The 27,915-nt window shown below is 43.4% G+C and overlaps 1 long non-coding RNA gene and 1 pseudogene across 13 annotated transcripts in view; both read right to left on the bottom strand.

Moving 5' to 3' along the window:
- The window catches only part of LOC148001994 (uncharacterized), a 741,081-nt pseudogene that overhangs the window by 473,580 nt on the left and 239,586 nt on the right, over window positions 1-27,915 (bottom strand). The gene's annotated exons all lie outside the window — the stretch shown is intronic.
- LOC108348331 (uncharacterized) overlaps window positions 1-27,915 on the bottom strand; it is an 84,826-nt gene that overhangs the window by 35,044 nt on the left and 21,867 nt on the right. For 4 of the 12 annotated variants that reach the window (XR_015634483.1, XR_015634481.1, XR_015634490.1 and 1 more), the window contains 5 exons: window positions 17,523-17,660; window positions 14,790-14,933; window positions 5,474-5,678; window positions 994-1,096; window positions 255-391 (listed from right to left, as the gene is read on the bottom strand). This is a non-coding gene — a long non-coding RNA (uncharacterized LOC108348331). Of the gene's footprint in view, window positions 1-254; window positions 392-993; window positions 1,097-4,200; window positions 4,486-5,473; window positions 5,679-14,789; window positions 14,934-17,522; window positions 17,661-27,915 lie in introns of all 12 variants that reach the window. The other 8 variants (XR_015634482.1, XR_015634492.1, XR_015634487.1 and 5 more) reach the window with 4 other exon arrangements.

Here is a 27,915-nt window from a genome sequence, read left to right as displayed (position 1 = left end):
TTAGATGCATCAAGTGTGACCAGGTCCTTCCGTCTGTTGACAGAATCTACCTTAATACAAGCTCAGGGACAAGTGCAAAGGAGGTTGACCCAAAACACAGCACCTAGGTTATCTCACAAGCCAATGCCTGCCAAAGCTCCTTAAGATCCAGGATGAGAGGTGAAACTCTCTCGTGATATGAGGTAATGTGGTGTTAGCAGAGAGAGAGAGAGAGAGCACAAGACAGTGAACAGGTTACTGGGCATAATGACTACCTGTAGTCCCAATCATCATAGATATAAAGGTCCAGGATTTGATAAAGTTCATGCCTCTCGAATTTACATTTCTGGATTTCAAATTTGAGTTCCTCCAGTTCTGATGACATTTTGGGATGATGCCTTCCTACCAAAACCTGTAGATAGATAAACCCAAGTGAATTTGCATACTTGATGGCCCATAGGAGGAAAAGACAAATGTAAATCCCAAAAGGCAGTTGAGGAAGAGGAAATGGTAGAGACTGGGTGAATCCCTCCAGCTAGGCAAGTCCCGGGCAGTGGCTGCTCAGTGTGTGGAAGTCAGATCCACAAAGGCATAAAGCAAAGAAAGAAATAAGCATGGTTTCCTATAACCCAATTCCACTTTGGGGTTGTTGTCTGGAACACAGTGTGACTGTTGATCTTACTTGGAACTGGAAGAGATTGCAATATGACACTAACCTCAAAAGAGACATTTGTGCTTTGGGTCCCTTAATTCACAAACTCAGTTCCACAGAAGGCTAAGGTTTTTGCCAGGGGCTGATCATATTTAGCAGGAGAAAAAAAGGCTACTCCTCAATTTCTTAAGTACCAAACATACACACACACGCACACAGGCACACAGGCATGCATGCACGCACAAACCCAAATCCCATGGTTGCTATTCGTTTCATCAGATAATCTATCCCCAAGTAGCCTGATGTTCCCAAGAACATTCCATGCTGCAACATCTCAACAGGTATTTTCTTTAATCTTTTACCTTCTACTCCAAAGTTCTGCTCAGTTTGAGAAAGTTCTGTGGATCGCTGCTCAGAAACTTTCTTCTTCAATGTTTGAATCACCATTAAAACAGCAAGAAGCAGCTGGTGGAATTAAATTCAGTAATGTCATTTACTTAAACCAATTTATCCTAAACATTAGTTCAACATGGAGCCATAAAACTATTTCGGTATTCATTTCTTCTGTAGTGCTAAATACTTTGAATATAAGACATATTTTATTCTTCTAGCATAGCTCACTCTGAACTAGCCACATTGCAAGTACTGGGTAGCCACAGGGCTGGTGGCCATGGGGTTGGTAGTGAAGCCCCAACGTTTGTGGTTCATTAATGTGGTTCATTTTACTACCACAAGTGTGAGATCTCCTTGAATAGTTTGTTTTAATTTTTAAAGATTTCGTGTATAATTTAGTGTAAAATGATTTTGCTTCAATTCCTACTGTATTATTTCCTTCTCTAGAAAATTAGTTATTACTGTATTACTTGTTTGGAAAAGGAATGATGTTAGCCCCATGGCTCTGATTATTGCTAGTATATTATCTTGAACTCAAGAAGAACTGAGCCAGGACCTGGAAATTTCTGTTTAAACTTGAGGAGAGTAGATGAGTTAGAAACCTGTAAGTTATGTGTCTTAGTGATCTTCATTTCCAGAGATGAGTCTCTCCCCAATTTTCCTTTGAAAACTCTGAGTTCTAAAACTCCTGTTAGGATGAGTTTTCCTTTCGGGGGGGGGGGGTTGCGCTGAATTTTATTATTGTTGATTTTTATATGTGTGTGGGGGTGTCGTGAGCACACACACACACACATGCACACATTTGTGTGCACATGCATTTGCCAGAGCACACAATGTAGATGTTAGAAGAATGTTGAAGAAGTCATTCTCACCTTCTGCCATACAGAATCTGGGAATGGAACTCAGGCTGTCAGGCCTGATGACAAGTGCCTTTACTTCCTGAGCCATCTCACTAGCCCCACCAGTGTGATATGCTAAGAAAACATAGCCTTTTGTGTTGTTGCCTGTCAAGTAATCTGCCAAGTATTTGGAGCCACTGTTTCCAGGGCAGAGAATAGATCTTCTCTGTCCCACACCCTGCCCCCATGGCTGGCCATCTAAACTCCCTGTGCTAGTTTTGCCAACTTGATACAAACTAGAGTCATCTGGAAGCAGGAACATCAGTTGAGGAAATGTTTCCATCTTACTGGCCTGTAGGAATGTCTCGGTAGATTGTCTTGATTGCTGACTGGTGTGGGAGGCCCCCTGTCCGCTCTGGGCAGTGAAGTGCCTGGGCATGTGTTTCTGGGAGGTATAAGGAAGGCAGCTGAATGTGATCCTGGAGAGAAGCCAGCAAGCAGCACTCCTCTACAGTCCCCAACTCTGCTCCTGCCTGAGTGCCTGCTTGGCTTCCCTCAATGATCAGACCTGTAAGTCAAATAAATCCCTCCTCCCAGAGTTTACATGGTGTTTAACATAGCACTACAAAGCAAACTAGGCCCGCCATCATGACTGAACAGCAACTAGCAGATGTTCGCTGGTTGAGCTGCTCAGTGGACTCTAAGACACCCATGGCATGTGTGCTAATAAAGGGTTGTCTGAGTTTTAGAGATCCAAAGTCAAGAACTTGTTGGCCATGGCTGTTTGTGAAAAGGATTCTGAGAGATTCCCTCTTTGCGATTCATGTTGGAATCTCACTGTTTACCTCAAAGCAGGAATAAAGTCTAGAGCTCACCATCTGTGAGTGAGTGGTAGGGTCCTTCAGAGTCCAGAGTAATTATTTGAACACGAGAAGGGGAGGGGAGAGGAAATGTCTCGCTTTTATCCAGTGCTCAGTGAAGTCAGCCCTGGACAAATGTATATATAAAAAGCACTAAGTGAGATCAGCAGGTTGGGTGTGTGTGTGTCGGGGTGTGTGCTCACGTGCATGTGTGTGTGCCCGTGAGTGTGTGTACATATATACTTGTACAGGAGGTTATGAGTTTGAGAGGAGTGTTAATGGAGACATGGGAGGGGTTGGAGGAAGAGAGGGAGTGGAAGAAATGATGCAAATACAATGTGAAATTTTCAAAAATTAAAAAAGTATTTGAAATTAAAATTTTAAATGGCGGAGAAATACATATTTAAAAATATTTAAATTAGACAAGAATATTATATGGCTAGCAAAATTCCTGAATTTTCCAGCTACCCCAGCATTTATAGAAAGAATCATTTCTCAATCAAAATAGTGTGGTCTAGAAAGAAGAGTCATAAAATATCAACAACTTCAAATGTGTAGCCATATATACCCTTGTGAAAAATTTTACGTGTTTTATATAATGAAAATAATATAAACCCATTAAATACACTAAGAAAAGCAGAGATAGTTTTAGAGACATGTTTAGCAAGGAAACTGATTAAAGTGAATGAATATGTATCAAGAATAGTTATTCTACTGGGATGACACCATAATATCTAGGCAATATGAAAACGTTTACACTTTACATAAATGTATATAGTGATGTTATTTTTAATTTTGGGAAGTTATTTTTGAGGTTTTATTTTTTCTTATTTCATTTTAATGTAGCTATTTTGTGTGGGCGAGGGGAGCACATAGGCACAAGGAGGACAGAAGATAACTTGTTAGAATCAGCTCTGGTCTCCTACCATGTGGATCTTAGGGAATTAAACTCAAGTTGTCATATGCCTGTGGCCAACCCTGGCCTTCACCTACTAAATCATTTTAGCAGACTTGTTTTTGAGATAAGTTTTAAGTGAGAGGATTTCAAAGGTTCCTAAATATAATGAAAACCAAACAAACACTTAAAATAATTGATGCAATTACTTAATTTGAATTCACTTGCATCTCTTTTCATACTTAAAGCCATAAATTATGGAGTCTCTCTGAGTTTATCTCCAACCTGGAAGCAGGGCCCCAATGCCCGTAACACAGTGAAGGACAGAGGTTGCCCGTTCTGCCTCTGTGAGAAGCAAGAGAGGGCTGTACTCCCTTACTGTCTTCTTTGGCATCTCCTAGAAGTGACTTATGAGGCTTTCTAAATTGAAATGCACCATGTGCCACCATGATGTCTGAAGTACCTAACCCTACAGGGTAACCCTGTGATGGATGAAGAAACAGGCTCAGCTGAAGCAAAGTTTCTGGAAACCGTCAGTTCTAAAGCAGGGGAACTTTTTTTGTTAACCAGCATTATGTTTACCTTTGCCGTCCTGCTCTGACCATCAGATTTCTACAAGCACTTAGGGTCACTCAAGTATTTGGTCAGTTGCTCTCTTGTTCTGAGTCGGTGCCTTTGTTGATGGGGCTGGAGAAGATGCTTCAGTGCCCAGATTCCAAGTGGAAAGAGCCGAGCCGGTGTAGCATAGGGAACTCTGGAAACAACTTTGAGCTCTGTGGTTGGGTGAGCCATTGGCTAAGCCTTGCTGTTTGGTTGAAGGTGAATAGAATTCTGGGAAGAGCAGTATTGGAAATTTCTGATGTTGTACTGATAGACAGGTTAAAAAAAAAAAAAAAACCTTTACAAATGGAGCAGGGTTTGCGGGGCACTGCCTCAGGAGTTGAGAGTTCTTGCTGATTTTACAGAGGACCTGAGTTCAGTTCCTAGCATACAAATCAGGTGGATCAAAACCATTCCATTTCCAGAAGACCCAGTACCATCTTCTGTCCTGTATGGGCACATGCATATATGTCATATATGCTCAAAAAGGAGCACTTGAACCAGTGCATATGTATGTACTGGTGCACATTTTGAGAATACACATGCACACACAAACACACACACACACACACACACACACATACACAAACACATGTACACACACATGCCCAAACATATACATACACATACACAAACACATGTACACACACATGCCCAAACATATACACACACATACACAAAACTGTACATACACACACAGAGAGAGCTTTAAAAAGAATATAGCATGTGTTTGTATATTTCATATAATTATTTTAAGTACCAAATTAAAGTGTTTAAAAATATATCAGCACTTCTCACAATAGACACTCTTTTAAGTAGATGTTATGGTGTTTCCTACCCACTTCACTCACTCCTGGGGAGAGCCACTCTCAAATTTCCTTCCTGGGAGTGGTTTCGTTATAAAAGTCCCTAGCAACAGAGCCTGTGTTTTTCTCACACAGGATTTTAGGAGTTAGCAAAGGTCTTCTGGTTTTATGGAACAAAATAACCTCAAATTGCTTAAAATTTTATTTGTTTTTTGTTTGCTTTTTTAGTTAATGAGTGCTCTGCGGCATGTACACCGGCATGCCAGAAGAGGGCCCCAGATCCCCTCATAGACAGATGGTCCTGAGCCACCAAGTGCTTGCTGAGAGTTGAACTCAGGACCTCGGGAAGAGCAGCCAGTGCTCTTAACCATCTCTCCAGCCCCCAGAGAATATTATTATCCTAGAAAAAATGAACTTGGTAGAAATTGAAGTTTTTCCCATTTACTTACATATTTAATAATATTTGAAATTTTAAACTTCTTTATGATCGCCCGGGAGGGCCTGAGCATTTTTGTTCAATCCTTTGTAGGAAGCAAGGAGGAAATTATAGTTGTTTTCTTGGCTATTTTCAGTTCACGGAGTTTATGCCTCCAGCAGAGCACAGGGAAAGCACCTTGCTTGGACCAAACCAGCTACCAGGTTCCTCTCTTCTTCCTGCAGAGGAGAAAGTTCAACCTCAGAATGTACTATTTTGCTGCTGAATTTATGTGGTTTGAAGGTTGGGGTCTCAGAGAGCTGATTAAAAGTAGGGTATTAGCTCTTAGAAGTTTATCTCCATGTAAAACACATGCAATCTTTTGTTTCTGCAACACCCACTGCTCAGTCTGTGAGGTCATTTTCAGAGGATTTGCTGACATAGGAGGGTCCACCTGAGTGTGAGCAGCAGCATCCCATAGGCTGGGGTCTCATCAGAGTAAGGGGGAGCAAGGACAGCATGCCTAATCCCCTTTTTATTCTGTTCCTGTGTGCTGACACGGGCTGAGCTGTTGAAAAAATGCCTGCAGCTAGATCCTTCCCAGTTGAGAGCCACCTGACATTAGTGCTAAGAATCAAACATGGGTCACCTGGAAGAGTCACAAACGCTCTGAACTGCTGAGCCATCTCCCCATCACCCAAGACTCCAGCTTTTATACTAAGGCAAATGACATTACAAGGAACACTCTCTGACTGACATCTTACAGGAGCTACTTTGACTGTTGTAATCGACTACTATGGAGCAACGCAAGGAGCAGGGAGATACTCAGGAAGCCATCACAGCTGAGGTCAGCTAATGAGGACCTGGTGGGGCTGAGCAAGAGCAGAGAGGGTGAAAAGTGGACGGAGGCTCAGCACACTTGGATCACAAACACTGTGGACCGTGGTGCATTGCCTGGGACATGAGAGAAAGAAGGAGGGGGAGTCAGGTAAGACATTGACCTAGTAAACAAGAGGCTGGACTTGTCATAGACTCAGAAATAGAAGACAGAGTCGTTCAAGTTTCAGGAATGTCCCTGGCTAGTTTGGGACAAGCTAAGTTTTGAGAGATCTACCAGACACTGGAATTCCCAGGGGAAATGAGCAACTGGCTATGAGTCTGGGGACACTGCCTTTGGATTACACAGGGCAGCATGCCAGCATGTAGCTAAAGCCATGAAAATGCATGGGAATGGGAGAAGAGAAGAGATGACGAACAAGAGTCTGTGTGGCTCTTCAATCCAGGGGAGAACAGTGGGGAAACTGAGGATTCCTCAGCAAAGCAGGGTTCCTGAAGACCAAATGGAGAGCAGATACAAGACAATGGAGCGGCCAGTATCAAAACAGAAAACAGGACTAAGAGCCACTGGATTTCCGGATGTAGCAGTCACTGCTAATTTGAACAAAAGCAGTTTGTTACACAGTGAGTCAACTGAGAATTGCAAAAGGGGATAGGACACAGAAAGGGATCTCCAGGGAGTTCTGCTCTAGAAGATAGGAGAAGAAGGGTTATTAGCTGTGGCAGTGGGGTTGACAGAGGTGTTTGTTTGTATAAGAAGGTAAGTAGCACATAGTGTTTAAAATGGGAATTGTGATGACTGCTCTTGCTTATGGAATTGATGGTATTAAGCACCTAGGAGATTAGTAAAGCATGCCTCTGAGTGGCTGGGATGCGGTCTTAGAATGGAACAGCTCACCATGGATGTGGGTGGCTCTCCAGAGGCTGTGGGTTCCAATTCAGATAAAGGATGTTGGGAGATAGGTCAAGATTACACTCTGGTTCCTGGCCCCCATGTCAATTGGCTGTTCCTCGATTGGAGCTTTCCTCCCACCCTAGTTTCCTCCCAGGATATTCTGCCTCTCCACAGGAACCAGCTGACCTGGACTGAAACCACAAGCAAGGAAACAAAAGCAAAAGATTTCCCTCCTTTACATGATTTCTAACAGACAGATTGTCCCACCAGTAAGTCTGACAAACACAAGACTAACCCTGGCACTCATGGGCTGGGAGTTTAACAGAAGAGAAAGAAATAGCTTCAGATAAAGGCAGTACTGTTCACAGATGGGGACACGGGGTCCATGGGACACTTGTCCGAAGGAGTTTGGAAAGCTTCTTTTCTTTTCTAGCCATTTCTGTTTTCTCTGAGAAATAGGCCAATGGCTGAAGGCACAGATGGGAAAGGAGAGTGAGGAAGATGGAGAGCAGCCACTGTCATGTAGGAAAGTGTAGGATAGAGTCAGAATGTCTAGACTAGGGAACAACATATATACACTCGAAAGACAACTTAAAGGTCGTATGTATTGGTAAGTTTCCTCTGGCCATTTCTCCAGTAGCATGTGTGCAGGTTTAGAGAACACTCAGGGAGTCAGCTTTTGAAAAAGTATATCTTATGCATGTGTTAGTTCAGGGAGTAACCAGGTCAAGGGCATGGCCCTGAGGCTTGGATAGAGTAGTCACCTACATTGTTGGAAGAACATATCTTTCAGAGCTGTGGTAACTGAGCACTGTTTACATTTCCTCACGTGATCCCCATTCCGCATGCTCTTCAAATTATTGTCGAAATGAAATGCAAGATAGAAAAAAGTACGGAGTCTACTCTTCATTAATGTGAAATTATGAAGTACTGGGCTCCCCTACAGGTAAAGGAGAGCCTGATGGGTGGGCTGGATTCCTTGTTGCTATGAACTACAGTGATGACTTAGTATGTTCACAGTTTTAGCAAGAGCTGAGTGAAATGAAGGCTATGGATATCATCTGTGCCCCTTCACAGAACCATAATGAGAGGCTGGCATGTGGGTGGAAGTGTTTGTGCTGCAAAATTAGAGTCCCAATCCCCCTCTCACACTTCCATTTTTAATACGCTCAATAATTTAATGAATGACGTGGAATTCAGTTTTGCTTTGTGATTTGAATCCACCTAGTCTTTTGTGTGTGTACAGCATTGATGTGTACAAGAAGCAGTGCTGGCAAGAGATGCTCTTAAATGATCTTTCATCTATTTTAAGAATATCTGGGATCTTGGTGTGGGAAGGGAAGTGATATGGCACATGCGGCCTGTCCCTGGGACCACATAAACTTTTAGCGTCTTGGGTCTGCTGTTGCCAAGTAGTGTTCTTGGAACCTCACTTTCTGCATCTGGGAAATGGGGTGATGACAGCCTTAGGGGTTGTGCCCATGAGAATGATGATGACCATGCTTGCAGAGGAGCATGGGTATTATTTATTGTCATTGCTGTGGTTGGCAGTGAAGAGAAGAAAAGAGACGGGGATCTGCCCTGCCTTGTTTCAGAGTACTGACCATCTTGGTTTAATTAAAAGCTTTATGTCTGCTGATAATTTTATTCTCAACCAGTTATTTCTTCTGTAAAACCTTCACATATTAGAGATTGGAGGTGATTTTAACCGGTATCCTTGCACTTAAATAAGAAGGAGATTGTCGGCCAGTTTGGTAACAAAACAGCTTATATACAGTATTTAAGGATGGAGTTGCTCTCTCCCATATATAAGCCATTAGTCATGCAGCCATTGAAATGAAAACCCATCACAGTGAAATAATATAAAAAATTTCTCCTTCTCACTTGCACGAGCTACATGGTGTATTCGAGTATTTGGTCACCACACATTGCCTGGTGGCTGCAGCACTCAACAATGAGGACAAAGAACACATCTGTCACTTTTCTGTTGCCCTCAGGCTAATGCCCTAAATAAAATTCCTTAAACATACAGCAGAAAACCAAAGACATCAGGGCACCTTGTCAAGAAAGACAAATTTTCCCACAAGATTGAATAAAATTGGCCATAAGTTTTTTATGGAAGGTGTGGGGAAAAAAATAAATATTTTAAAACTATTTTAGAAGTTTTAACAGTATACTTCATTTTTCATAGCAGAAATTCATGCAGTCAATAAATATTCATCAGGTTTATACCATGTACTATCCTCTAAGTGAGGGAATGGGTGTGGATAGATGAGAGAGGAGTGTTCAGGGACATGTGGGGGAAAGTAGCCTGGATAACACTGGGAATATAGAGAAGGAAGTAGACTTAGGAGAGCAGAATTAAGCAGGTCCCCTTAGATAGGAGTTTCGAGCAAAACATGATGAGTGGTCACAGTGGGGCTCTCTGAGGAAGAGTGTCTTCAGAGGGTATTATGTCCCTGAAACTGGAGTTAAGGTATTTGGAAGTCACCATGTGAGTTCTGGGTACCAAACCTGTGTTATTATATAAAATAAAAATGGTTTCTTTTATTCCCCACTAGTATCAACACACGTGTCATCTGTGGATTATTTTCATTTCAGTCAGCAAATATGTCACCTGCTAAGCTCCCTCCCATCTCACACTGCTGATGGCTACTCTCTGAAACCGGCAGCAATCTATCTACCCATTAAATCCCCAAGGCAGGTTGTTTCCAAACCAAGCATACACACCCCAATTTCGTGGCAGGCTTGGTGCTTCCTGCCATCACACCTTCTCTTGAACTCAATTAAGTCACCACATGAAAGAACACATCACATAATAACCTCTGATCCAATTGATAAGATAATTTGCCCATCTAGACAACACAAAGTCCTGTACATACCCATCCCTTGGAAATATTCACTATTACCTGTATCTATACACAGAAAAGAATCTTAACATCTGCTGCCATGTTCTCCCAGGTCCTTTCCCTCCCTCTGACTCCTTCTCTCCTGATTCTCCTTCACTTCTAAAGAGAGTTCCCACTTCCCTTCCTTTTTGTCCAATGACAGGCCTTGTTTTTTCTGGCCTACCTTCACCTGCATAATACCATCAACCTACAGACCTGCATGCTCTGTAATTGTACCAAGCATTCTTAACTACTTAGCCAACTCTCCTGTCCTGACTTGTGCAGTTTCGTGCTCAGTCTTAAGGAAGAGTGGTCTGTCATAGAGAAATAGCATTGGAGGCCAACTTTTAGAGTTGAGAGCTAAATTACCTAAACTGTTGTTCATAAATTACATAATCTATGGCTTTTTAGTACAAGGAAGAGATTAAGATTAAAAGAGTAGAGTGCTCTTGTCACCTGAGTACAGGAAAGTCGCCTCTTAAAATGAGGGTCATATTATCTGGTATGGGGAAGGAAAATGGGAAATCTAGGAAAATTTTCCTAGATGTTATAGTTTGTGATAGGAAGAAGGGAAGGTGAGAATTACTTTTCTTATGCTGCTGTTTTTACTAATACTAAGGGGTCCTGTGTTGGATAGTATGTCCTGAACCAACCCAAGAAGGCTGATGTGAAACAAAAACAGACATTTAAAGTTCATAAACTTACAAGAGCTTTGCAAGGTAAAACTATCAAGACTGGGAGTGATGGCATCCACCTACAATCCCAGCACATGAGAGCATGAGAGGCTTAGATAGGGAGTACAAGGTCAGCCTGGGCTATGGAAGGAAGGAAGGAAAAGCAGAGCAAGTCTTTCTTTGATTATATATATGTATATATATGTATATGTATATATATATATCCATATATATATGGATATGGATATATATTAGTATTGGCTTTATTATATGGGGTGCACCTTCGCCTGGAGTTGTATAGATGGTTGGATACAAATGTATAGAGATCACTTCAAAAATAAGACATTTAAAATAGAATAGCATAAAAACTAGCAGACTAGCCAGGCCTGGTGGCACATGCATGCCCTGTAATACTAAAAGCACATTACAATACTTGCAAGCATGTAGAAGTTGGGCAGAAGCAGAAGTAGAAAGATCAGGAGTTCAAATCCAGCCATGGATTCCCCATGTCTTCTCTTAGAAAAATTAAAAGAAAAACAAATAATATGAAAGACTAGTAAGTAGTATTTATATAAACCCTACAGACAGATAAATCACCCACTAAATTCTAAACACTGCTTTCAAACATAGGAATAATTCAGATCAGGCTGCAAATTATCACCACCATCGTAGCATCAGATGTTCTAAGGAGAGACATCCTTGTGCCTTTTGCCCCTGGGAATAGAGGTTCCAAGGAATTGTATTTTTCCAAGGAGTCTCCTTGGGGAAAAAAGAAGTAGAAGAAGAAAAGAAAGGAACTTGTTCCCTAGAAAGAGATTTCACAAGGAGAGAGTGCCACTGAGACAGTGCCAGGATCAACAATGGGTGGAATGGACCACATCCTGACCACTTTGTATTCAAGCCTAATCCTGTGCAGGAGCCTGAAGATGGACTTGGCTGGATGAGTCAGTGGGTCTCATTATTTGGTTTCCTCCTAATGTGGCTAGTTGTATATGTACATACACACACACACACACACACACACACACACACACACACACACACACACAGGCACAGACACACACACATTTGGTGGTCATTTATCCAAACTTGTTAGAGCGCCCAGGGCCCAGACATTGACTGTAGGACTTGGGTTAAGGGATGACTCTGTACTTAAGGTGTTTGCTATTTACTTGAGCAAAAGCTGAAGTAATGTGGAATTACATGTCATGCTCCTAGAAATCCTGGATCTTATTCTTAAGAGCTGAGTAAAGCAATGTGTTGGAACTCAGAAAACACAAATACTTCAAAGTGAAGCCTGATGTTTTTGTTTGTTTGTCTGTTTTTTGTTTGTTTTTTAAATTAACAAACCAGCTTTAGGAGTTCTGGCTTGCAATCAGTCCTCCTTTGCACCTGAAATAAAAGCTAGGCATCATTTCTGAAGCTCCTTTATCTGTGTAAAGGTCCTAAGGATGAACTTCCTGAAGGATAACAAGCAGGAGACAAGAAGAGAACTCACGCCCATAGATCCCAGGCAGACTGTGTTCCCAGATGCTGTCACTTCTATGTGCCTGGCCCATGTCCCCTATAAAGCACTGACTCCTCCTCTGAAATTGGTGTGGCCTCACTTCTGTCCTCCTCATAAAGAATCCTTAAGCCACAATCGTCAGGGCTCGTCTCTGAGTTTAATGCTCAGTGTGACAGCTGTCTACTTGCACATTAATAATTCTGTTCCTTTATTTCTGCCAATCGTTGATTTGTTTCTGCAAACTCAATTACCAAAGCCCCAAAGAGTGGATGGAAGGAAGGTCAGTTTCTGGAGATGCACACCTGCAAGTACCTTAATCGGCATCTGTTTCTGCTCTGTCTCAGCACAACAGGAGCCACTGTAGAGCATAAGCCACATCTGAGTTAAAGATCACAGTCTGATTAGAATGTGGAAATTGTTAAGCAATGAAATGTTCTAGATCTTGTCCTATATTTACTTCCTTCATAGCTACTTATTATCAATGCCTATATGTTCCCTGATATCACTGTTGAGAAAGGTAGGCTGATTCCACAACAGGCTTCAACTTGACAGTTAAGGAGACTAGGTCTAAACATCTGTTTCCATGAACTGGGCAATTCCAGGCCTCAGCAGTTAGCCTGAGGCAAGGACTAAGGGTCACCAGCAGTTTTCAGACCTGCCTGACAAATTTCCAGTCCTGACACTCCCATATAGTTGAGATGGACCTGACATTATCATAGAGGTCACTCTCTTAGTCAGATTCCTATTCCTCCACAAACATCAAGACCAAGAAGCAAGTTGGGGAGGAAAGAGTTTATTCGGCTTAAACTTCCACATTGCTGTTCATCACCAAAGGAAGCCAGGACTGAAACTCAAGCAGGTCAAGAAACAGGAGCTAGTGCAGAGGTCATGGAGGGATGTTACTTACTGCCTTCCCTCCCCTTGCTTGCTCAGCTTGCTCTCTTATAGAACCCAAGAACTCCTGCTGAGGGACGGCACCACCCACAAAGGGCTGGATCCTCCCATCTTGAGAGGGATTAGTTGAGATCACTGCCCTGCATATTGGTCTCATGGAGACATTTCCTCAACTGATTCTCCTTTCTCTGTGATAACTTCAGCTTGTGTCAAGTTGACACACAAACCAGCCAGTACAGTCACCTACCCCAGGATTCCCTAATGTACTTTAAATCATGCCTGCAAACTCATTGGTAGTCTCTCTGACTTGCTAATGGGGGACTCCAGCATGCTGGATTTCTGCAGAATAACACACTCAATGAGTCCGGGTATCATTCTTTGGCAAGCCATGGGCCCTCATTCTTGTGACTATTATGTAAAATGTTTGAGATGTTGTAACTTAGACCACAACAACCCTAAAGGTGCAAATGTCATCTGACAGCATCTGAAACCTATACCAGAGATTTCCCTTCTGGGGTATTAGCCAACTTATCCTATATTTCCCTATTAATTCACTTAGTAAATTGATTCTAGACTGTCTTTTGTTTTATTATTATAAAAGATCATGTTACTATCCCCCTGGTGTCAGGTCCATAGGAAACTTCAGTTCCCCGAATCCCAAGGGGAAGTCCAATGAGCTCAGCCTGTGGCAGTTAGGTAAGAGTCAGCATTCCTCTGGAACTTGTGAAACTACCTTCTGTTCCTCTTACCCAGGAGAAGGGACACATGGGTACCTGTGGTTCTCATTACCCTGTGAGAGATCCAGGCTTCTTCAATGTTACAGGTAACCAGGTATTATTGCACATTTCAGAGTCCATGCCAGCATACCAGCCTCCTGCGTTCACAGGCTCCCTGCCCCCAGCCAGTCAAATTCCTTACAACCCTGCTATTCTCCCTCTTTTCTCTGTTCTCTATGCTCCTGCAGAGAGTCTGGCCCTGTCCAGTCTGTTGGCAATGTTCAGTTTACAGCTTTCTTTTTCTGCTCTGGATTCTTCTAGATTCCTCTGTCTGCGCTCTTGCGCTCTCTCTCTCTCTCTCTCTCTCTCTCTCTCTCTCTCTCTCTCTCTCTCTCTCATCTTATATCCAGCAAGTTGAATCCACCTTTCCGGTCACATTTATTTGACTCTTAGCCCCTTGGATGCAAGACCTTTGCTTTGTGCCAACATGTGTAAAATGCATATCTGAATACAGAGCTTAATACGAAATACATCAGTGTTAATGACGTCATTGGTAATGTCTATACTGATCATATGTTAAATGATAATGCATTGACTAGAACCATGATGTATTCCTCAAATTTCGCTCATTTCTTTTGACCTATTATTTTTAAAATATAGGACTAATAGAAAATTTGAAATCACAAATGTGATTTGTATTTTATTTCCATTATGCGTTGCTGGTCTAATTTTTTCTTTTGCTTAACCTTTAAAAAAAATGCCTTTTCATAGAAGAAAGTTATGTTTCTCCCCAGTGTCTTTCTGTTGTGGAGGAAAGGGATCCATGAAGCACTGGTGACATGGTTCCTTCCTCCAGTAGGCTTCTCTGCTTTAACAAGTGGCTCTCAAGCTGGTCCTGTTGCAGAGCCCTACTCATAAGGTTTTTGACTGGAGACTTACCCTAAAGCCACCAGCTAGCTAGCACACTGAATTAATGTCTCCATCTCCTGGCTCAGTGTTGCTGATGCATGCCATTTCTGCTGACTCTGGAGAGCAGAGCTGTCGGCGCCAGCACCGACACGGTACCGAGAATCGGGCGAAAGCCTACAGGATGAAAGAAACACACATACACACACACAAGTTATCGTGTCAAGCCAGGAGAGGAAGAGAGGAAAAGAGAGAGAGAGAGAGTGGAAGAGCGGAAGGAAGAGTCAGACAATTCACACTGAAATCATCACTCACTGATTTCATGTAGAAAACCTGCCTTTAATAAAGCATTAAGTGATTGTAAAATTTGAGGACTAGTAGTATCTAAAAAAAAAAACGAAAACTTTTAATCAATTGTAAAACCACAAGCCACACATTGGCTATCAGTATATTAATTGAAAGCTTGATTTTTAACATTTAAAAACAATGGCAACAACACGTAATTTAATAGTCTGTGTTGAAGCTTGGGGAACTGAAGAGAATAAACAAGTGATCCAATCGTACATGTAGCCTTTTCATTAGATGAACCACCTATAAATACACTAAGCGCATTTTCTATGGGTTGCATGCACAAATGTACAGGAAATACAAAAGAATGCAAGGAGTAAAATTATCAATTTTGCCTGAAATTTGTATATGTAATAGGCCAAATATTAGTATTTTCTAATAACCAATTTGATTGCTGTTTGGAATAAGGTATGTTTCACCAGGTTTCTTTTTAAAATACTTCCATGACTCTAGCCTACAATTTTGTACTAATGACAAAAGCTTTATCTTCAATGAGGATAACAAAGGTAAGTCCTCTGGTAAGGTGAGGTACTTTGGCAATTAACATATCCTTAGAAGCTTAAAATTAGTTTCAAATATTCTTTTCTGGAGTAGTGTAACAGCTACTCCCCAAATATTAAAGCTCATTTTGAGAGCAAAGATTTGTAGTAAAAATTTCCATATACACTGAAAGATTCAAAGTTCTAACTTCTTACATTGAAGAAGCAAAAAAATTACATAATAAGGCTATTAGCCATTCTTTTGTAAAAATTTTTAATGATATCACTTTATGGGCTCTCTAAAATTATAAGCAAGCTCACAAAATAAAAACAATCGCCAGGATGTAAACAAACTGCATAAAAACAATCCTCTAAATCTGTCTTGAAATGGCGGTTGAAGTAAGCAAACAAGCTCTAATGCTCTCACAAGTTCTAAAACCTCATCAATCCTTCGTAAATCTTGTAACAATCTCTACCTGTTTGATTTTTTCTCAATTATAAATAAGTTTGAGTTAGTCAATGAAACACTGGCAATCCTTAATCACAATCCTTAAATTCTCCTTGTAACACCAGAGCACAACCACAAGGTCACCTGAGTTCTGAGTAGTGACTAGGCAGCTGTCCTTGGGGCAGTGGAATTAGCATTAAAATACAGATAACTTCAGGGCAAACCACAACTTTGGAAAGCAAAACTTAACCTCTAACAAACTAGTCTCCAAAATTCAGTCTCCAAAACACCGAGTCTATCCTTCATGCTACAAAGTTTGACTGCCAATTCCTACATATGAACGCACGATCGTGCGGTCTCCAATACCTCAACAAAGAGACATTGTCCTAAATTCTTTTAGAAGCCTGGTTTCTAGAGTACGAATTCTATAAAAATATTATCTCAATTTAGACCTGTTTCCCTAGGTTGGCTCATGCCACATGTTGTCCAGAATGACTCCATCCAAATTACCAGCTTTATGTCAACTTTCTGTCACCAATATTATACCTTTTTAATCATATCCAATAACTTAAAAGCCAATAGTCCATAACCAAGGCATGTAGAGCACATTTATACATTTAAAACCAATCAGAAACAAAATTGAAGTTGCTACACCTATCTTTAATATTTAGACCAATCACCATTTTTACTTTTCTAGCTATGATTTTAAGAGAAGCACCTTGTCACCTGCTAAGTCTCATAATAAGTCAGGGATTTTTCTAAAAGAAACAACCATCCGCTCCCTTAACATAGAAGCTGAGGAGCTGTTGGTGCCTTTAAGATCAGCTCGTGGAGACGCTTAGCCCCCGGGCAGCTTCTCCAGCTGACCTATGCTCCAAGCTACAGGTGCAGGGCTCTAAAGGTCGATTGAAACTGCTTTTCACTCATTTGTTCCTTCTCGAAAGGAGTTAAAACCAAAACAAGGTGTGAACGATTGACAGATAAAGTCTTTACCATTTTTCCTTTTGAACATGAAACATAAAACATCTAAACAACGAGAAACAAAAACCACAGACATAAACTGACAGACATGGACAGCTTGGTGCACCAAGGACAGACAATAGACATAAAGGGAAAAAACTAGATGGTGTCCCACCGAAGGGACACACATATCCTACCTATGGAACCCAGAACCAGAAATAAGCATTTCTCCAATAGGAGCCAGCAGAGAGGCAGGACGTCTCCTGCTGTCCCTCTGTTCGTAGGAGAGCTCTGAAAAGATTTTTCTCTTTCTCCAAAGCATCTGCGGAGAGTCCGGGAGGACTGTTTTTCCCAAACCCGTTCTCTCTCATGTCTAGGGTGTAAACTATCTCTAGTCAGGGTCCAAAGACTAAAATATAACTCTAACAGAACGCATATGCAAAAACACTTTACCATGACCTTGTCCCTTTTTTATGACAAGTTTTACTCAGGCTAGCCCAAATCATCCAGGCCTTTTCTGGCCCATCTTACCTCCAATCCGTCCCTTCTCCTATGCCGGCCAGGCTCCAGGGACGTCCCGTAGGTGGTACCCCCTTTCTTCTCCGATCTCAGTGGGACCTCCATTTGTCGGCGCCAGCACCGACACGGTACCGAGAATCGGGCGAAAGCCTACAGGATGAAAGAAACACACATACACACACACAGGTTATCGTGTCAAACCAGGAGAGGAAGAGAGGAAGAGAGAGAGAGAGAGAGAGAGAGAGAGAGGGGGGGGGGGGAGGAAGAGCGGAAGGAAGAGTGAGAGTGAGGAAAAAGAGTGAGAGACTCCTGTAGCTTTATTCACCACTTATATACCCAAGTCTCCAGGTAGAAAATAACTGGGAAGCACAGTGGGAAACCCTGGCTCGTGACTACCTGGCTCATGACTTCGGTAACAAAAGACCAACTAGGAGACCTGAATTAATTAGGGAGAAATCCCAGAAGACCAGCCTAAATCTCAAGGATAAAGGCTGAGGAAGTAAAAGGCAGAAGTAAATTGACCACCACCCAGGTGTGGTCCAGGTGTGTCAGTTCCACATGCATCAGCCGGGCTCAGCAGAGGTCATGCAGTGGAGACACCGGGTGTTACTACTTGGTCTTTTCTTCCCGTGCCGTAAATACACGGGAGAGGCCTTGAAAGACCCCAGCTTAGCAGCAGTAATGCCATTTTGCAAGGCTGTACTTAAGATGACTGGTTCAGAGAAAGGTTAGAACACTGAGTACCCAGCGGCTGCCAAGCAGGATGTGTTTGGTTGAAGGCCTGGCAACAGGACGACTGCGGTTGAGCACCTGACAATGAGAAAAGCCCCGGGAGAGGTCCCACACCCTGGTGGGGGGGCCGAGTCAGCCGTTAAGTTTCAGGAAGGTAGCTAAGAAACTTGCCCCTGGGCTGAACCCTTGCCACATTAGAATCCACCAATTATATCCCTGTAACCATGCATCTGCTTCTGTATGCTTGCTTCTGCTCCCCAAAATCCTATAAAAAGCCCATCCTTGGTTCCGTGGGGCACGCCAGTCCCCCGAGTGACTGAAGCGCCCTCAGGTGCCTGTGCCTGTGTATCCCGACAATAAACCAAATAATCTTGCTGATTGCATCCTGTGGTGTCTCGGTCTGGTCATTACAGTTGGAGGGTCTCCATCCCGAGGGAAAGTTCTCCCTGAGAGCTTTTCATTTGGTGCGTTGGCCAGGAAAGGAGATCCTCCACCCAGGGACCACCGACCACCCACTGGGAGGTAAGCCGGCCGGCGTCTGTCTGATTCTGTCTCGTTCTGCCTTATTCTGACTGTTCTGTGAGCACTCAGCCAGGTCTGTTCTGTGAGCGCTCAGCCAGGTTGTTTGGAATTTGGGCGGGACGAAGAAGGAGCTGATGAGCTCGGACTTCTCGCCCCGCAGCCCTGGAAGACGTTCCAAGGGTGTTAGGGGCCCGACTTTTCGGGGCCCAATCTGGGACTCTGGTTAGAGGAGGAGGATCCGGACTTACGGCACCTCTGTCTGTATTTTTGGCTTTCAGAGGGCCCCGGACCTTTGCCACCTCCATCTGACTTTGTGCTTTCAGTTTGGTACCAAAGCCGTGCAGCACGCCTGTCTGTTGTTTGTTTGACTGTTGGTGTTGTTTGTTTTCTCTGTGTCCTAATCTTCCTTAGAACTAACATGGGACAGTCTCTACCTTTGTGAAATCAGAGCCTTCTAAGAAACCTGTCCTCCCGGCAGACCCAAACTCCCCTCTCATAGATCTTCTCTCTGACAGGCCCGGCTGAAACGGAGGAGGCAGAGCCGCTGGCGGGCCACAGTCTGATAAGGGTTTCTCCCCTGTTGCAGGGAGATTGCGCAATAAGCGCTAGGTGATGCCAGATTCAACCTCCCAGACTTTCCCACTTAGACAGGGAACCGGTGGCCAGACCCAATACTGGCCGTTTTCAGCAGCTGACATTTACAATTGGAAACAACACAACCCTTCTTTCTCCAAAGATCCGGTGGCACTCACCGACCTAATAGAATCTGTTTTACTTACCCACCAGCCTACTTGGGATGACTGCCAACAGCTCTTACAGGCCCTCTTAACCTCAGAAGAAAAACAAAGAGTGTTCCTAGAGGCCAGAAAGCATGTTCTGGGAGATGATGGGCGTCCCACCCAGCTGCCTGAGGAAATTGATGCTACATTCCCACTTAAGAGACCAAACTGGGATTTTAATACAGCTGAAGGTAAGGGACACCTACGCCTTTATCGCCAGTTGCTTCTAGCGGGTCTCCGAGGGGCTATACGACGCCCTACTAATTTGGCTCAGGTAAAACAGGTATTACAGGAAGACTAAGTTACAGAGGTTAAAAAATTTACAGGGCTATACATTACAGGATTTACTTAAAGAAGCTGAAAGAAAAAGAAGATAGAGTTCGCAGAGAGAGGGAAGAGAGAGAATTGAGTCGAATCTTGGCCGCCGTAGTTCAGGGCCAAGAAAGGAAGGGAGATGGGGGGAGCTCGAAAGGGGCTGAAGCTGGATAAAGATCAATGTGCCTATTGCAAAGAAAAAGGGCACTGGGCCAGAGAGTGCCCCAAGAAGCCTGGCGGACCCCGAAAGCCTCGACCACGAACCTCCCTCTTGGCTCTAGATAAAGATTAGGGAGGTCAGGGCCAGGAGCACCCCCCTGAGCCCAGGGTAACGCTTAAAGTTGGGGGGCAGCCAGTTACTTTCCTGGTAGACACAGGATCCCAGCATTCAGTCCTCACCCAAGCTTCAGGACAACTCAGCGACCGGACGGCCTGGGTACAAGGAGCTACTGGTGAGAAACAATACCGATGGACTACGGACCGCCGGGTTCAGCTGGCTAACGGTAAGGTGACCCATTCCTTCTTACATGTTCTGGACTGCCCGTACCCTCTGCTGGGCCGTGACCTGCTCACCAAACTAAAAGCACAAATTCATTTTGAGGAAGGAGGGGCCCAAATAACTGGCCCCCACAGAACTCCCCTTCAAGTTCTAACCCTACAATTAGAGGATGAATATAGACTATATGAACCGGGACAGGACAAGCCACAATCCCTAGAAATAGACACTTGGGTCACGAATTTTCCACTGGCTTGGGCAGAGACTGGTGGGATGGGGTTGGCGCTCCAACAGCCCCCCTTAATTCCAGTCTCCATAAAACAATACCCCCTGTCACATGAAGCTTATCAAGGTATAAGGCCTCACATTACGAGGCTTCTGGATCAAGGCATCCTAGTCCCCTGCCGGTCGCCTTGGAATACGCCTCTTCTGCCTGTTAAGAAACCCGGCACTGGAGATTATAGGCCAGTACAAGACTTGAGAGAGGTCAACAAGAGGGTAGAAGATATTCATCCGACTGTTCCAAACCCTTACAATTTGCTCAGTAACTGTTCATCGATGAGAAACAGGGGTATGCTAAAGGGGTCCTAACACAAAGGTTGGGACCCTGGAAACACCCTGTGGCCTACCTGTCTAAGAAATTAGACCCTGTGGCCTCCGGCTGGCCACCGTGCCTAAAGATGGTGGCTGCTATTGCTGTCCTGATCAAGGACACTAGAAAATTGACTTTGGGACAGCCACTCACCATCCTAACACCCCACACAGTGGAGGCCTTGGTAAAGCAGCCCCCAGACCGCTGGCTCTCTAATTCTCACATGACCCACTACCAAGCCTTGTTACTGGATGCAGAACGGGTTCAGTTTGGGCCCGTAGTCGCCCTCAATCCTGCCACCTTGCTTCCTCTACCAGAGGAGGCAGAACAGCATGACTGCCTACAAATCCTCGCAGAAGTACATGGAACCAGGCCGGACCTATCGGACCAGCCTCTTCAGAATGCTGACCACACATGGTACATGGATGGCAACAGCTTCTTGGCAGAGGGAGAGCAAAAGGCTGGAGCTGCGGTCACTACGGAGGACAAAGTGATTTGGGCGAAAGCCCTGCCTGCTGGTACCTCCGCACAACGGGCTGAACTCATCGCCTTGACTCAGGCGCTCAAGACGGCAAAAGGTAAGAGGCTAAATATATATACAGACAGCCGTTATGCCTTTGCCACGGCACACATCCACGGGGAGATCTACCGGAGGCGGGGGCTGCTCACATCTGAGGATAAAGATATTAAAAATAAGGCTGAAATTCTGGCCCTCTTAGAAGCCCTATTCTTGCCCAAAAGACTGAGTATTATGCATTGTCCAGGACACCAGAAAGGGCATAACCCAGAGGCATGAGGAAACCGGCTGGCCGATGCCACGGCACGAGAAGCGGCCATGAGCAAACAAATCTTGCCCTTAAATAGCCCAGACCAACCCACGCCCCCACCAGTGGGACAAACCAGTTGGGTTTATGCCCATGAGGACATAGAGCTCCTAAAAAAAAAATGGGGGCCATCTACCACCCTCAACTAAAACAGTGGGTCTACAAAGAAAAGACAGTTATGCCAATAAAAATGATTTTTGAATTGATCTCTTTTCTACATAAATTAACCCATTTGGGGTTTAAGAAGATGAAAACCTTACTAGATCGAGAAGAGATAAATCTGTGTTTTTTAAATCGGGACAAAGAGATACAAAAGGTGACTGAGAGTTGCAAAGCGTGCGCTCAGGTTAACCCGAGAAGGACCATGATTGGACAAGGAGTTCGTCCTAGGGGACACCGTCCCGACATCCATTGAGAAATTGATTTTACTGAAATTAAACCAGGTATATATGGATACAAGTATCTCCTAGTGTTTGTAGACACCTTCTCAGGATGGGTCGAAGCCTTCCCTACAAAGCACGAGACTGCAAAAATGGTCACCAAGAAGCTCCTCGAGGAAATCTTTCTCAGGTATGGCATGCCTCAAGCGTTGGGGTCGGACAACGGGCCCGCTTTCGTCTCCCAAGTAAGTCAGTTGGTGGCCAAATTGCTGGGGATTGAATGGAAATTACATTGTGCCTATAGACCCCAGAGTTCAGGTCAGGTAGAACACATGAATAAAACAATTAAGGAGACTTTATCCAAACTTACGCTTGCAACTGGCTCAAAGGATTGGGTGGCCCTCCTTCCCCTAGTTCTATATCGGGCCCGGAATACCCCGGGCCCCCATGGTCTAACTCCTTTTGAAATAATGTATGGAGCACCACCCCCATTTGTCCATTTCTTTGATTCAAACATTGCTGATTTTGCTGACAGCCCTTCTCTGAGGGCCCATTTACAGGCCCTACAGATTGTGCAGAGAGACGTCTGGAGACCTTTGGCCGCTGCTTACCAGGACAAGCTTGAGCATCCGGTGGTGCCACACCCGTTCCAGATTGGAGACACCGTGTGGGTGCGCAGACACCAGACCCTCTACAACACCACTCAGAAGATTCCCATCGGGAACTACTTCCTGCCAGCCCCAAAAGGCACATACTGGGCCTACAATACCGGACTAACACCCTGCATCTCAGCCACAGTCCTCAACCAATCCTCTGACTATTGTGTATTAATAGAAATTTGGCCCAAAGTCACCTACCATGAATCCGAGTATATATACTCGTTTTTCGAGAGACAGACTCGTTTCCGACAAGAGCCTGCCACCCTGACTTTAGCTTTACTCCTAGGAGGAATCACCTTGGGGGGAGTGGCCGCGGGTATAGGGACCGGGACCACTGCACTCATTGAAACTGGCCATTTCTGTCAGTTACAAGCAGCCATGAATGCAGATCTTTTTTATTTTTTATTTTTGTGGTTCTTTTTTTTTCGGAGCTGGGAACCGAACCCAGGGCCTTGCGCTTCCTAGGTAAGCGCTCTACCACTGAGCTAAATCCCCAGCCCCATGAATGCAGATCTTAAAGCTATAGAAGAGTCTGTGAGTACATTAGAAAAGTCCTTAACATCGTTGTCTGAAGTGGTCCTCCAAAATAGACGAGGGCTAGATATGTTGTTCCTCCGCGAGGGTAGATTATGTGCTGCTCTAAAAGAAGAGTGCTGTTTCTATACAGACCATACTAAAATAGTAAGAGATAATATGGCTAAGCTTCGAGAACGCCTGGCCCAAAGACAAAAACTGTTTGATTCCCAACAGGGATGGTTCGAGGGGTGGTTTAACCGATCCCCTTGGTTTCCTACCCTCCTGTCTACCCTGATGGGACCCCTACTTATTCTTCTCCTCATTCTTCTTTTTGGACCCTGCATCCTTAATAGGCTGGTACAGTTCATGAGGGATAGACTTTCAATCATTCAGACCCTCGTACTGACGCAGCAATACCATAGGCTGAGACAACAAGAGACAGAAATTTCTTGACCAAGTCGAGTGAAAGATTTCACTCAAAGTTAACAAAAAAAAAATGGGGGAATGAAAGACCCCAGCTTAGCAGCAGTAACGCCATTTTGCAAGGCTGTACTTAAGATGACTGGTTCAGAGAAAGGTTAGAACACTGAGTACACAGCAGCTGCCAAGCAGGATGTGTTTGGTTGAAGGCCTGGCAACAGGACGACTGCGGTTGAGCACCTGACAATGAGAAAAGCCTCGGGAGAGGTCCCACACCCTTGTGGGGGGGCCGAGTCAGCCGTTATGTTTCAGGAAGGTAGCTAAGAAACTTGCCCCTGGGCTGAACCCTTGCCACATTACAATCCACCAATTATATCCCTGTAACCATGCATCTGCTTCTGTATGCTTGCTTCTGCTCCCCAAAATCCTATAAAAAGCCCATCCTTGGTTCCGTGGGGCGCGCCAGTCCCCCGAGTGACTGAAGCGCCCTCAGGTGCCTGTGCCTGTGTATCCCGACAATAAACCAAATCCTCTGGCTGATTGCATCCTGTGGTGTCTCAGTCTGGTCATTAGAGTTGGAGGGTCTCCATCCCGAGGGAAAGTTCTCCCTGAGAGCTTTTCAGCCTCTGTCCAACAATCCCATGACTTCGTAACTGTGGCCATGCAGTTACAAAGCGGCCAGACCCAAATCCAATATGGCACTACATGTTCCCACACCTCGGTACATTTTGCTCTCTTTTACAAACCCATATTTGTAATCTCCCGTGTATCTTACTTTCTTCTGAGCATGTCTCTTTCTCTTAAGCTTCATGATTATGTCTATAATAAAAAATATCTTTAATAAAAGGCTCCAACTCTTCTGATAAACTGTTTAATCCCAAAATTCTTTTCAATATTGAAGCTGGGAATCCTGGATTGTCCTTAGTCAAAGTTCCTAAAATTCCCAGGGAACTCATCAAGTTGCCAAGGTCAGCAGAATGGAGTTGTGTCTCTTTTCCCTCAATGCTGAGGTGTGCTGGCATTTGAGAAGCGGCTTTCGTTGAGAAGTTAGTTCCCTTAGTATACCTGAGGAAAAGGACCAACCTCATCCTGTCAGACACAGGGACACAGAGGAGAAAACTACTTACTAAATTTGATACAATCCTTCCTAAATTCCCCATTGGATCCCACTTATTCCTTTATCATCTGATGTAAGCTGACCTCATGCCTGTCCACTCTTTATCAAAATGGTGTCTACAAAACAATACAAGCAAAACAAAACAAAAAAAAAAAAAAAGCAACAACAACACATTTGCTGGGGCCTCCTGCATTAGCCCTTATTCAAGAAAATTCCTCCACAGACTTCTGTATAGCCACGTTTAAGGGGAGAATTTTTCAACAGAAGTTCCTTCTTACCTGTTGATCCTGGTTTTTGCCAAGGTGACCAAAAAGAAAAAATAAATCTAACCGGACAATCTGTAAGCAGCTGCATCAAGGGAGGGGTTCCTGGAATGTATAAGTACATCAATTCATCGAAGGGATAGTTATCTCTTGTATCCTTTTAAGGTCTTTAGATGACTTATGTTTCAAGGTTATAGTTTTTGAAGTTTGTTTTCTGTCCATTTGATTGACAAATCCATCTGAATTAATTTGATGGGAGGAGCCTATGCTATGTATCTATATTATAGGCCTTGAATAATTCAGACTGTCATGTTTCCACTCAGAGACAGAAATATAATTCATATCTTATTCTTTTGACCAAAAACCATGTAAGGGACTGGAGCGATAGCTTGGTGATTAAGAGGCCCAGTTGCTCATCCACAGCACCCAAGTTCAAGTCTCAGCACCCACTTCATGACTCATAACCATTTGCAGGGTATAAAAACACCTAAATGAAATGTAAAAAACAATGTTATTGATCTTGGTGACACACATACCTTAATCTCAGCATTTGGAAGGCAGAAGCCCAAAGATCTCTGTGAGATTTAGGTCAGCCTAGTCTACAGAGTGAGTCCCTGGATAGCCAGGGCTGCACAGTAAAACCTTGTTCCAAATATATACCTTTAAAAAGCAATGATATTGAAGCTGTAGTAAAAAAAAAAAAGTGTCCAACTTCTCCAACAAGGATAAGATGGGACAGATGCACTGCTGAATTATACCAGATATTTTAAGACTTTACACGTGTGTGTGTGTGTGTGTGTGTGTGTGTGTGTGTGTGTGTGTGTGTGTGTGATGTACTTGTTATGGAGAGAGTCAATTTATACCTTCGGGAGAGTGAGGTCAAGTGTGTGGGTGCGTGTAGAGTAACGTTTTGTAATTTGTGGATTGCAACCACTTTGTAAGGTTATAGTTAGGGGTCACCAAAGCACAAGGACTCTATTAAAGGGCTACAGCTTTAGGAAGAGTGAGAAGCACTGATATACAGGCTAGAGATCAATATTAAAGGACTTTTTTTTATTGTTAAAAAAGATTCTTTTGAATAGCCAGAGGAATCCTGATCAAAACCACAAATGCTCCCAGTATCACATTACCTAATTTCAAAATTAGACTGAGTCAGGATAATAAAAGGCAGGATTTTATTTAAACGCATGCATTATGTGTCAATGGAATAGAAGAGAGGACTGAGAAATAACTCATGTAGTTACAGCCATCTGATCCTTACTTAATAAAGGTGTGTTGGAGAACAGGTATTCTTAAACAGGTGATGTCAGGCAAATTGAGTAGCTACACACTGAAGAGTAACACTAGATCCCCGTCTCTCCTGCTCTATGCAAATCAACTCAAAATGGATCAAACTGAGTAACTTAAGACCCCAAAGTATTCTGGAGAGGATATCTTTGCTCAATCATTCATCTAACCCAGATTAATCTCCATCCTATAAAGAAGTAAAGTAGGGAAGGACAGTGTGGCACATTCCAATCCTAACCAGTGTCTGCATAAACAGGCAAACTCTGTGAAGTCTAGGCCATCCCCTTTACATAGCTTGTTTTAGACCATATAGGGCTTTACAGTAAGATCTTATCTAAAAACAAAACCAAAATAAAACAATGATAGCTAATAAACAATATAATTAGATGGGCAAATGATCTGAATAAAAATTTCTGTCTCTCTATCAGTTTCTGTTTCTCTGTGTCTTTGTGACTCTGTCTCTCATATGTGTGCATGTGTGTGTTTCTGTGTGTGTGTGTGTTTCTGTGTGTGTGTGTGTGTGTGATTGTGTGTGTGTGTGTGTGTGTGTGAGGGTGTGTGTATGAATCGGGCCTGCAGCCAGAACTGGATGCTGGGTAAATATTCTACCACTAAGCCACAATTCCAGCCTTAAACTCCTAAACAGATGTACAGAAAACCAATAAATATGATTTTAGCCACCAAGGGAATACAAACAGAAACTCCACTGAAATTCCATGTCACCTCATGCAAAAGGATGACTCTGTATGTAAAGAAATTTAGATCCTGGCCTGTTGACCCAGGTTCAATTCTTCGAACCAATGTAAAGGTGGAAGAAGGAACCGATTCCATACAGACTCTCTCCAATCCTCAGCTCTGCCCTGTGGTACACATATCCCCTGACATATATATCAGTCACACATCCAAATAGTATTTGTGGTTTTAGTTTTTAATACAGAAATAAATGACTTTACATAGCTTACATAGTTTACATAGCTGGTAGGAATGTGAATTATCATAATGGCTGTAGAGACTAATATGGAGGCTACTGAAGGAATTAAAAACAAAACCACTATCATAATCCATATATACCACTCCTGGTGGATACTCAAGGAAAAATATGGGGTCAGCCTCAGAGTTTATCAGCACATGAACCGATGAAAAATTATTTTTTTTTTTCAGAAATGCCTGATGTCTAGAGTGTGCCTGTGACTGAGCCTCCAGCTTATGTGGGACTTTGTCCGGGATCCAGACTTCCAATTCCTACAGTACCAGAGAGTACCTTGCAACCACATTTCCAGACCAGGTCAGTACAGGGCCTGAGGTTTGGTTCCAGTTTGCTCAGGTTTCCCTCGAAATACTGCAATTTTGCTTCCAGTGGTATCTGACATCAACATGGGTATGAAATCCTGAAGTCTGAGGTGCCAAAGGTTACTGTCAGGCCTCAAGTCTTCCTTTCTATGTTTCTAGAGGTTACTTTGGGCCTGTAGCTCTGTGTTTAGTCACCTGATTGTAGACAGGCTA

The sequence above is a fragment of the Rattus norvegicus genome, chromosome 12 (genome assembly GCF_021556685.1).
Source record: "Rattus norvegicus strain SHRSP/BbbUtx chromosome 12, alternate assembly SHRSP_T2T, whole genome shotgun sequence".
NCBI classification, from domain to species: domain Eukaryota; kingdom Metazoa; phylum Chordata; class Mammalia; order Rodentia; family Muridae; genus Rattus; species Rattus norvegicus.
This window is presented reverse-complemented; position numbering and strand designations above follow the sequence as displayed.